The 10,511-nt window shown below is 47.6% G+C and overlaps 1 long non-coding RNA gene across 1 annotated transcript; it reads left to right on the forward strand.

Annotated features, from left to right (window-relative positions):
* Window positions 1-1,243: 1,243 nt before the first annotated feature.
* LOC310759547 lies at window positions 1,244-5,953 on the forward strand. Its single transcript, XR_014546399.1, has 3 exons — window positions 1,244-1,443; window positions 1,959-2,131; window positions 5,738-5,953. It is a non-coding gene; the product is annotated as an uncharacterized lncRNA (long non-coding RNA).
* The last annotated feature ends 4,558 nt before the right edge of the window (window positions 5,954-10,511 follow it).

The following is a 10,511-nucleotide window of genomic DNA, read 5'->3' on the forward strand; positions in this document are numbered from 1 at the left end:
GTCTGGTGGCAGCGTGGATAGGAATCCTGTCATTGTGATGGTCAGTGTCGCAGAGTGATCCTAAGTCAGGGGTTATCAACCTTTTCCAGCCATGGGCTGGTCCACCGTCCCTCAGACCATGTGGTGGGCTGGACTATATTTTGAGGGGGGGGGGAATGAATTCCTATGCCCTACAAATAACCCATAGATGCATTTTAAATAAAAGGACACGTTCTACTCATGTAAAAACACCAGGCAGGCCCCACAAATAACCCAGAGATGCATTTTAAATAAAAGATCACATTCTACTCATGTAAAAACACACTGATTCCCAGACCATCCACGGGCCAGATTGAGAAGGCCATTGGGCCGCATCCAGCCCCTGGGCCTTAGGTTGCCGACCCCTGTCCTAAGTCATAGGAGCAAACTCATGGGGCCTCGGGAGCTTCGGCCCCCACAATAAAAAATTTGAGGGAGCTGGGCCCCCACAAAGTTGATGCGCATTCCCATTTAAATGGTATGTGCGCACTGCGTCATGTGATCAATTGCCTGGGCCCCCACAATATTTTTTTTTCAAGTTGGCACCCCTGTCCTAAGTGGAGGAGGGCAGTGAACTGGCAGGTTACCTGCCCTGTTGGCTTGAACTGGGAGACAGTGGAGGATTTTACCTTGGGGGGTGAAGTCAAACTGTTGGAAGGTTGCAGCACCTGTTGTGGCTGTAGAGACCGATACAGGAGTTGTTTCCTATAATGAAGCATGTTTTTTTTGCCTTGGCATGTTTCCATTTTGTAAGGGAAGTAAAACATCAGTGGGTGAGGAATGCTAGGTCCAAGCTGGCGTAGTTCATGAGCACAGTCAATGAAGGGGCCATTGATGGTCTTGTTCATGAGCCCAGACAATGAAGGGGCCATTGATGGTCTTGTTCATGAGCCCAGTCAATGAAGGGGCCATTGATGGTCTTGTACATGAGCCCAGTCAATGAAGGGGCCATTGATGGTCTTGTTCATGAGCCCAGTCAATGAAGGGGCCATTGATGGTCTTGTTCATGAGCCCAGTCAATGAAGGGGCCACTGATGGTCTTGTACATGAGCCCAGTCAATGAAGGGGCCATTGATGGTCTTGTTCATGAGCCCCGTCAATGAAGGGGACATTGATGGTCTTGTTCTCCAAGAAGTTTTCTAATTCTCCCCTTGAAGTTGTCCCAAGTTGGTTGCTTTCATTGCAACCCGTGGTTGTGAATTCTCTAGGTTCACTACACACAGTGTTTGAATTGTGCCTGCTTCTGGAGAGCAAGCTAGATAGATCTGCAGTAAATGTTTAACATTCTGTGAGTCGTCTTTTCAAAACATTTCTACATTGCTCTCAATCCAGAACCTATGGAAACAAGGTCTTTTTGTGTGGATAAGCTCAATATCTCTCCTTGCCTGTTCCTTGCCGAGTTTTCTGTGGGTCAAGGATGATAAGGTAATTTTCTTAAAACTCACCTATTAGCATTCAGCTACAGCCGCAGTTTCATAAAATTGTTCCTACCTAAGTGAAAAAGTAATAAAACTGACTTCTATTATTTATTACGAACCTTTATATCTTTCACATTTATTTTTAAAGCCTTCCCCCTTCCCCGCTTGACTTTCGCCATGTTTTTCCTAGGATCTTTTATGATCAGGGCAAGGGCAGGATTCTGGCTCTGCAACTCAACTCACCCCAATTCTGAATTTTAAAGGCAATGGGTTTCTGGTTTTCCTTAGGTCTTCTTGGCTGGGACAGAAATACACACACACGCACATGCACAAACAGACCTTATTACTATGTGGGCTTCAAATACCAAAATGAACTAATTATGTTTCTCTGTCATTTTCCTTTGATGGCTCACCCTGAATAGAAAAGAACAGAAGCAGCCCAGGATGCAGGCATCTGTCAAAAAACAAACAAAACACCCCACCTCTTTTGCTAATAAATTTCTGAATCCATTTGTCACGCAGATCGCAGGAAGCTAGGGAAAAGATGAAACGGGGACACGTTCTAAGGGCAACATGTATCCAGCTTCAGGAAATGGGCCAATGGTGTTCTCACTCTGCCTCAAAGTTGCGTTGAGTCCTTTCATCACTTGGCTTCAGCATGTAGAAGCAGCAAACCCCCATAAACAGCTTGTCAAGTAAGCAGTTCCCAACTCCACTATTTCAGGTGTAAAGAGGTAAGGTAAAGGTAAAGGGACCCCTGACCATTAGGTCCAGTCGTGGCCGACTCTGGGGTTGCGGCACTCATCTCGCTTTATTGGCCAAGGGGGCCGGCATACAGCTTCCGGGTCATGTGGCCAGCATCACTAAGCCGCTTCTGGCAAACCAGAGCAGCGCATGGAAACACCATTTACCTTCCCGCCAGAGCAGTACCTATTTATCTACTTGCACTTTGACGTGCTTTCGAACTGCTAGGTGGGCAGGAGCAGGGACCGAACAACTGGAGCTCACCCCGTCGCGGGGATTCGAACCGCCGACCTTCTGATCGGCAAGCCCTAGGCTCTGTGGTTTAACCCACAGCGCCACCTGTGTCCCTGTGTAAAGAAGTACCTATTCAGAAAATGATGGAAGCTATCTTATAAAGGTGTCAGGCACTCCTCTGTGGAAAGGGAATGCCACAGTTCAGGACAGGGTAGCCCAACTTTTTAATCCATGTGGACCGCAAGAGTACTTTGACTGGAAGCCTGCGGGTCACACAGTGCCTTGTCATGCAGTAGGCAGGGGGAGTGAGGCTCTGACTGTTGAGATGGGGGCATCAGGCAGGCCCCCAGTTGGCTCCAGCCAGCAGCCAGGCGATCTCCAGGTCACGGAACAGCATCAATCAGCGACATGAGCCTCAGATACGTTTCAAAACCCGTGCACACTCTGTCAGCAGAGTGTGTAAATCTTCTCACAGCAGAAGAGGCGGACAGAGAAATGTGTAAGCATAACGTACAGCATTTTATTCAGCATAGTTCAGGAACAGAGGAAAACATGTCTGCTTCCCTTCGTCTCCAGCAAAACAGCAGTAACACAAAAGCTATATGCAAACGGAAGTTCCCGGCAAGCGCTGGAAGTAAACAGGCATGTGACACACAACAGTCAGGCCTGTACCCTTTTAAGGTGGAACGGAACTATATCCTAACACTGACAGGGTTCCAGAGCCTTCCCACCTCCCTCCCAAAGCTGGGTAAGTATTAACTAAGATTTGGGAAGGAGAAAGGAGGACTCTAGGACCCTGTCAGAGCCCTCTTGCCTCCTTCCCAAAGCCCAGCACCTCGCTCACCCAGATTTGGGAAGGCAGTAAGACATTGGGGGGGTTTCAAACGTTGCTGAGGGTCACCAAAAAAAGGCCTCAAGGGCCACATGCAGTTGGCCCTCCCTGGCTTAAAGGTAAAGGTAAAGGGACCCCTGACCATTAGGTCCAGTCGTGGCCGACTCTGGGGTTGCGGCGCTCATCTCGCTTTACTGGCCGAGGGAGCCAGCGTACAGCTTCCGGGTCATGTGGCCAGCATGACTAAGCCGCTTCTGGCAAACCAGAGCAGCGCACGGAAGTGCCGTTTACCTTCCCGCCGGAGCAGTACCTATTTATCTACTTGCACTTTGACGTGCTTTTGAACTGCTAGATTGGCAGGAGCTGGGATCGAGCAAAGGGATCTCACCCCGTCACGGGGATTCGAACTGCCGACCTTCTGATCGGCAAGCCCTAGGCTCTGTGGTTTAACCCACAGTGCCACCCGTGTTCCTCTCCCTGGCTTAGGGGCTGTCAAAAAGAATGCCACCCTAGTCCCAAACATCTGAGAGTGGTGGAACTCCTAAGAGGGTCCCCACGACTACTCTTAACGCCCAGGAAGGTCTGTCCGGAATTCTGCACAAGTCCATTGTTGGTTGGTTTTCAAATGTGTACTTCTGATTCCGTGTCTTTAGCAACACTTTTATGGAACCAAGAAAGAGAGTCGCCAAATCTTGATCAAAAGACAGACACACATGTACACTAGCGGCCAAAATTGTGGAAACCTTTTGGGGAAAGTGTATTTCCGAGGTTTGATGACTCATAACACCTGATTGGCTATCTAAACACTCATGCTCAGGGGCTACATTCAAATGAAGGAAAGCTACTACAAATCAACCTAAGCAAGTTGTGTTTCCTTTTCTGGTTATTTGACTACAACTTTTGATAGAATACAGATAATTGAACAAACTTTGTTGCATTACAGTGGTACCTCGGGATGCAAACGGGATCCGTTCCAGAGCCACATTCGCATCCTGAATAGAACGTAAGACACAACAGCACATCTGCGCATGCGCGGGTCGCGTTTTGCCGCTTCCGCACATGCGTGTGACGTCATTTTGAGCTTCTGTGCATGCGTGAGCGGCGAAACCCGGAAGTAACTCGCTCCATTACTTCCGGGTTGCCGCAGAGCGCAATCCGAAAATACTTATCCTGAAGCGTATTTATCCCAAGGTATGACTGTACATTCTTCAGTAAATTAACTTTCCAGTGATATATAATTTTATGTTATTACTATAAAAAAGTGGTGTTAAAAGCCATCAAACCTCGGAAACACACTTTTTCCAAAAGGCTTCCAAAATTTTGGCCACTAGTGTTTACCATCTATCCATCCATCCATCCATCCATGCATGCATCCACAAACACAGACATGTTGCTGATACTGCTGGACAGCTCCCCTGCCCTTCAGAACTTAGCCCTCTGACTTGGTATTGACTCTACTGATGCTGCTGGACCACTGCTGTGGGTCAGTGTTTCACTTCCCAGAACTTCCTGGAGGAATGGGGCATTTCCCCATGTCTAGCAACAGTGAACTCAAGGCAAAATATGGCATCCTGAACATTCTTGGATTCTACAGCCTCTTTGTAGAGTGGAAAGGAAACTCCAGCGTTGTGGAGATGAACGCTTAAAACAGCACCACTCTTGGGAACCACATAAGGCTATGAGCAGTACTACTCCAAACCTAAGAGCTGTTTCTATGCAAGATTCACAGAAACATATATACAAAAGCCAGCTGCAAGTGGCTGTGTTGCCAATGCCACTTGACCTATTTAGGCTCACCAATAAAAAGCAAACTCAGTCTTTACTCTAGTAAACTGGGTCCAGCTGTGGACTCAGGAGTGACTTGAAGAGGAGATGGAGGCCATGCATTGCAGAAATACCAACTTAGTGTGCCAAACAAAGGGTCAGAGTCTTATCTAAATGTTGTGACCTGCCATGAGACCTTCTGGTGAAGAGTGGCTAATTAATCTCTTGATAAGAGTTGATCTGCCCCTGCCCACTGCTGGGTCTGAAACTGTCCACTGCTGGAATGCCGCTGCAGAGAACTTTCCACCAAGGTAATATGGTCCTCAAGCCAAAAAGGGTTCCTCACCTGGTCTAGGAAGAGCCCTGCTGGATCAGGCCCAAGGAGGCAGAGGGGATGGTGAGTCTTAACCGTTATCAGCCAGATGCTTCTGGAATTCTCACAAGCAACAATTTATTTTGCAACAGAGTTACTGGAAACCAAAGATAGCCATTGGTTGCTCTTAAGAGTGCTCCTGAGCAAGATCTGAATTTGGTAGGCCTAATGATGTAAACCTCTGAGCACCAAGATGCCATTGTCTTGGTTTCCTTATGTTTCCTTTCTGCTTTTTCTTTCTTATTAAAAGATATAACACCTTTGAGTACGGATGTGCCATCTAGGTCTTGTGACTCAAAGCTGCGACTGAAATGTGTGGCACGAATTAATGTATACCTCTTTTTTTACATGCAGAATAAAGAGCAGCTCTGCTGGATGAGACAAAAGATTCATTTATTCCACATTCTGTTCCTAATCGTTACCAGCCATGATGCCCCCAGGAAGTCTACAAAGAAGGCAAGATGGCAACCGTCGTCTCCATTGTTCAGAAACATACACCTTCTGGACCAGAACTGGGGGGGGGGAGACATAGGGAATTGTGGGAAGACCTTCAGTCCCCACAGCTGCCTCATAGGGGCCAGATCTACCAGGATGAGTTGCTGTGCTCACTAGGCCTGCCTCCTGGACCTACCATGTTTTCTTGAATGAAGAGTTAACTTCACAGTCGCCATGTGGTTTCTTCCAGACCTGCTCCTGACAGAAAATGAGGTGGAGGGAAATGGAATGGTATATTGTAGAGGAGGGTGTGCCTAACTGCCTGAAGCAGTGAATGGAAGCCCTTCACAGTGCAACACAAACCCTTTGTGATGGCCTGGGATTCAGACTCGGAGGCTGAACCTGAGGAATCCCAGCCTGCACAGGAGTCCTCGCCTCCAGAACCAGCTGAGCCAGGGCTGGGGCTTGAGCCTGAAGGGTCCTCACCTGTGCTGGATCCTCAGGTGCAGGCACCAGCTGAGTCTGCTCTGGCTCCTGAGGTGATGGAGGACCCATTGCCTGCAGGTGCTCTACCCTCAGCCCCGTCAGAGGAAGCGGAGGTTGCCTCTGGGTCTGGTAACCCTCCAGCCTCTCCTGAGCTGCAGAGGCTCAGGGCAGAGAGGCGGAGGGAACTAAGTTCCCGCAGGAAGAGTGCTCGCCTCCAGGCCAGGAGAGGCGAGTCACCTGAGGGTCGAGGCCGTCCTATGCCTTGGGGCAGATAAAAGCCAGCCAGCCCCAGTCCCAAGTTGCGGGAGCAACATTGTTGGTTGCTAATTCCTGCCTGAACCCTGTCCTGCTTTCCTGCCTGAGCTCCTGACCCACCCTGGCTCCCTGCTCGCATGCCTGTTCCTGACTTCACCCGACTCCATACCCTGCACCCAGCTTCAGCTACTACAGACTGCCTCCACGTTGCACCTTTGACCACGGACTGGACTTGGACCTTGCCTCTCGGGTAACCCACGGGACCAGCACACCCTTACTAAGAACGGCTGGTAGGTATTAACAGACCTACCCAGCATGAATTTGTGTAGGAAGCTTCATGCAACGTTGATTTTGAAGTCTATTCATTGTAATTGCGGGAAAAGGACGGGGACAAAGGAGGTGCTACATTGGAAAGGAAAATCAGCCACATTTGAACAGAGGAATGGCCAGGGGAACTTAGCCATTGCCCCTCTGATTGTTTTCTGACACCAATCTCCCCTACTTCCCTGCCAATGGGGAGCAAAACAGATGGGATTGTCTCTTTCTTCTTCAAGGAAGGACAGTTACTTGAATCATGGTGACTCAGGCAGCTTCAGAGAGGTTATCTGAGAGACGTTCATATGTAATAATTGATCTGGGTTTCAAGTCAGACTAACTAACACGCAGAGCAGCTTGTAGAGGAGGTTTGGTGCAAATTAGCGGGAGAAACAGCAAAACATCATCATGACCCAGTGACATTAATCCAAGCTCCATAGAGCTCAGTTGTTGCATCTGATGCGACCAACCCCCATCTCCCCAATGGGAACTTTCAAACCGCAGCGAGTAGGTGGATTGCTCCCACAGTATGTAACCCTTCCCTTGAAACCAGCTTCTGTTCTAATGGGCTGGAAAGCAGCTTAATGTAATGACAACCTTTAAAAACCGCTAAAAACAGGCAGGTTAAATGCATGGATGAACATATCTTAAGGAAAAGTCAGCAGGGACTGTGTAAAGAAAATTATCACACCCACATCTGATAGGGTTTTTTTGAAAATGTCAGCAGGCATTTCTAGGATTGTGTTGATCGTTTGCACAGAGTGTTGTTACAGATGCTAGCCAGACGTTCTTTGACTCGACAGATTGCTGGTTAATAGTCCCAAGACGTTCTGTTGCTGTTTCTGCACTGGGAGCTAATGGCAAGGAGATGGTCTCATGATAGGTGTGTGTGTGTGTGTGTGTGTGTGTGTGTGTGTGTGTGTGTGTGTGATAGCTGTCAAGTGTCCCTTATTTGAAGGGACAGTCCCTTATTCCAGCACCATGTCCCACTGCTGTCCCTTATTGATGGATGTCCCTTAAATGTCCCTTAAATGATGTCCCTTAAATTTCAAAGGAAGCAGCTCCTCTCCCTCCCTCCCTCCCTGCCGGCCAGGGAGGCTCCAGCTGTGTTGCTTGGCTGTGTTGCTCACCCAATAAGAAGTCTAAGAACGACTGGGGGGTGGAGCTTGCATGCCTTGTGTGTGGCTAGTTAATGCAAGCTGAGGGGGTTTTTGAATGCTGGACGCCATTTTGTTGCACGTGCTGCTGCAAACTTTGCAGTGCAAAGCCAGGCCAGGGAGCCATCTTAAGTTGAGGCTGCATAGGCCTTGTGGTGCATGTGATTCAGGTTCTATTCAGTTGAACCTCTGGTTACAAAGTTGGTTGGACAGTGTTCTCGAAGCTACCAGCATGAGTTTGACCAGACTGCAGGAGGACAGGAAGACTGGAGTGCCTGGAACAGGTGAGGCTGCAGGTCCCTTATTTTGGCTGCTGGTCCCTTATTTTCAAATCTGTAAGTTGACAGCTATGGTGTGTGTGTGTGTGTGTGTGTGTGTGTGTGTGTGTGTGTCCTATGGAAATACAAATATAAACATATATGATCTAGCTGAGATTCCTGTATTGCAAGGTGACCCTCATGATCTCTTCCGCCTCTACATTTCAATGATTCTATGACAATTGGCCCACAACATTTTACTGCCCGAAGTGGACAGCACATTGTATTTCTTCTGCCCAAATCAAGGTGTACAGAGCCCAAGTCTGGTTTAGTTATTTCAGTACCTGAAGCAGAAATCTCACAAAAGCCTCTCTCCCCTCCCTGGCAGTAGAAATAATAATAATAATTACAGCAATAAATAGCCAAATAACCAATTATAACAATTCCATAACTAAGAATTTGCCGCCCTTTCATTGGCATGGATGTTCGAGGCAGAGCGCCTAATGACAGAGACATCATAAATGTTGTACAAAACTCCACACATAACATGATGAAAGCGGGCAAGTGTTAAACGTATTATTATTGGATGAGTAAACACTGCACAATCCTCCATATCCTGAAAAGGGGGCCTTTGAATGAGATAACCCATCAGAGGTTGGGGGAAAAGGATAAGACTCCAGCTGAGGGCAGGCAAGTGTAGGCGTTTGTGTGGTTTGTGTGTTTCTAGTTGGTGTCAGCCCAAATTGGTGGTGCGGCCTTTGGGGCTACCGAGAGATGGATGAGAAACTCAGTTCAATTCACATTTTGTTTCATTTTCACTTTAAGGTGAGCCTGTCTAATTTGCACTTTCGAAATGAAATGTGGACAGAAAAACAGCCAAACCAATTTTGAAATTCACACTTCTCCAAATTTTGCAACACAGTTCTCCGGCCACGTAACACATGTGCAAATGTGTATTCCAAAGTAAAGTGTGCACAAACATGCATATATTTAGAATTTAGAATTTTGCGCTAATGGTGGCGAATTTTCAAGGGGACTCTTTTTTAAATAATTTTTTAAAAATGCAAAATGCTGTGGAAAAGTGGAGAATTGAACTTACGTCTGGAAAAAGGAAACACTGAGATAAACTGACATTGACTGATTTGCCCATCTCTAGGGCTACCGCAGCTGCTCTCTGGGGGAATCTTCCGCCTTGCAGGAGCTCCTCTTTGCCTCAAGTTCTACACCTGTAATAGCTTTATTTACAAATATACAAGCAAAGACACCTGAAGTCTCCAGCTCTATCTCATTCAAAAGCAAATAAATCTAGTGAAGCCGCCTGGGGAATCTCTCGCTGCTTGGGGAAGTGGGGAGCGTGCAACTGTATTTTGAGAAGCTTTTGAAGGTTTCTCTCTCTCACGGAAAACACCTTTCGAAAGCTAAGCAGACACATTATTAAAAGAAGAACCGTTTACCGGAGGTAGAGAAGCTGATGGACATTCTCCTTGTGGAGAATAACCTCCCCTCCCTAACACTCACCAAATTGGAGGATAATGGGGGTGGAGCTGAAGATTTTCGGAGCACAGGGGTGCTGCATCCATTTCTCAGTATTTGGTGCATCTTTTATGAGACGATGTGAAATACCCAAATGCAACGCTCTACTCTCTATTCATGGGACGTGGGTGGCGCTGTGGGTTAAACCACAGAGCCGATCAGAACGTCGGCGGTTTGAATCCTTGTGACGGGGTAAGCTCCCGTTGCTCGGTCCCTGCTCCTGCCAACCTAGCAGTTCAAAAGCACGTCAAAGTGCAAGTAGATAAATAGGTACCACTCCAGTGGGAAGGTAAACGGCGTTTCCGTGCGCTGCTCTGGTTCGCGGCATAGTCATGCTGGCCACATGACCCGGAAACTGTACGCCGGCTCCCTTTGCCAATAAAGCGAGATGAGCGCCGCAACCCCAGAGTCGGTCATGACTGGACCTAATGGTCAGGGGTCCCTTTACCTTACTATCTATTCAGTCACTCGTTTTTATCAGCCCAAACATTGTTATTGACAATTAGTCTGTTCAGGAGCGCGCGTCTCTCTCTCTCTCTCTCTCTCTCTCTCTCTCTCTCTCTCTCTCAAAAAGGTTTTTAAGGGTTTGTCAACAAATATATCAAAGTTTTTTTACATAAAAAAGGTAGATTGTAGTCACTGTTGCAGGTAGGGTTAGCAATGCTTGCAGTTCACTTTGGGATGGATGGA

The sequence above is a fragment of the Podarcis filfolensis genome (assembly GCF_964270895.1).
Source record: "Podarcis filfolensis genome assembly, chromosome: 3".
In the NCBI taxonomy this organism is placed as follows: Eukaryota; Metazoa; Chordata; class Lepidosauria; order Squamata; family Lacertidae; genus Podarcis; species Podarcis filfolensis.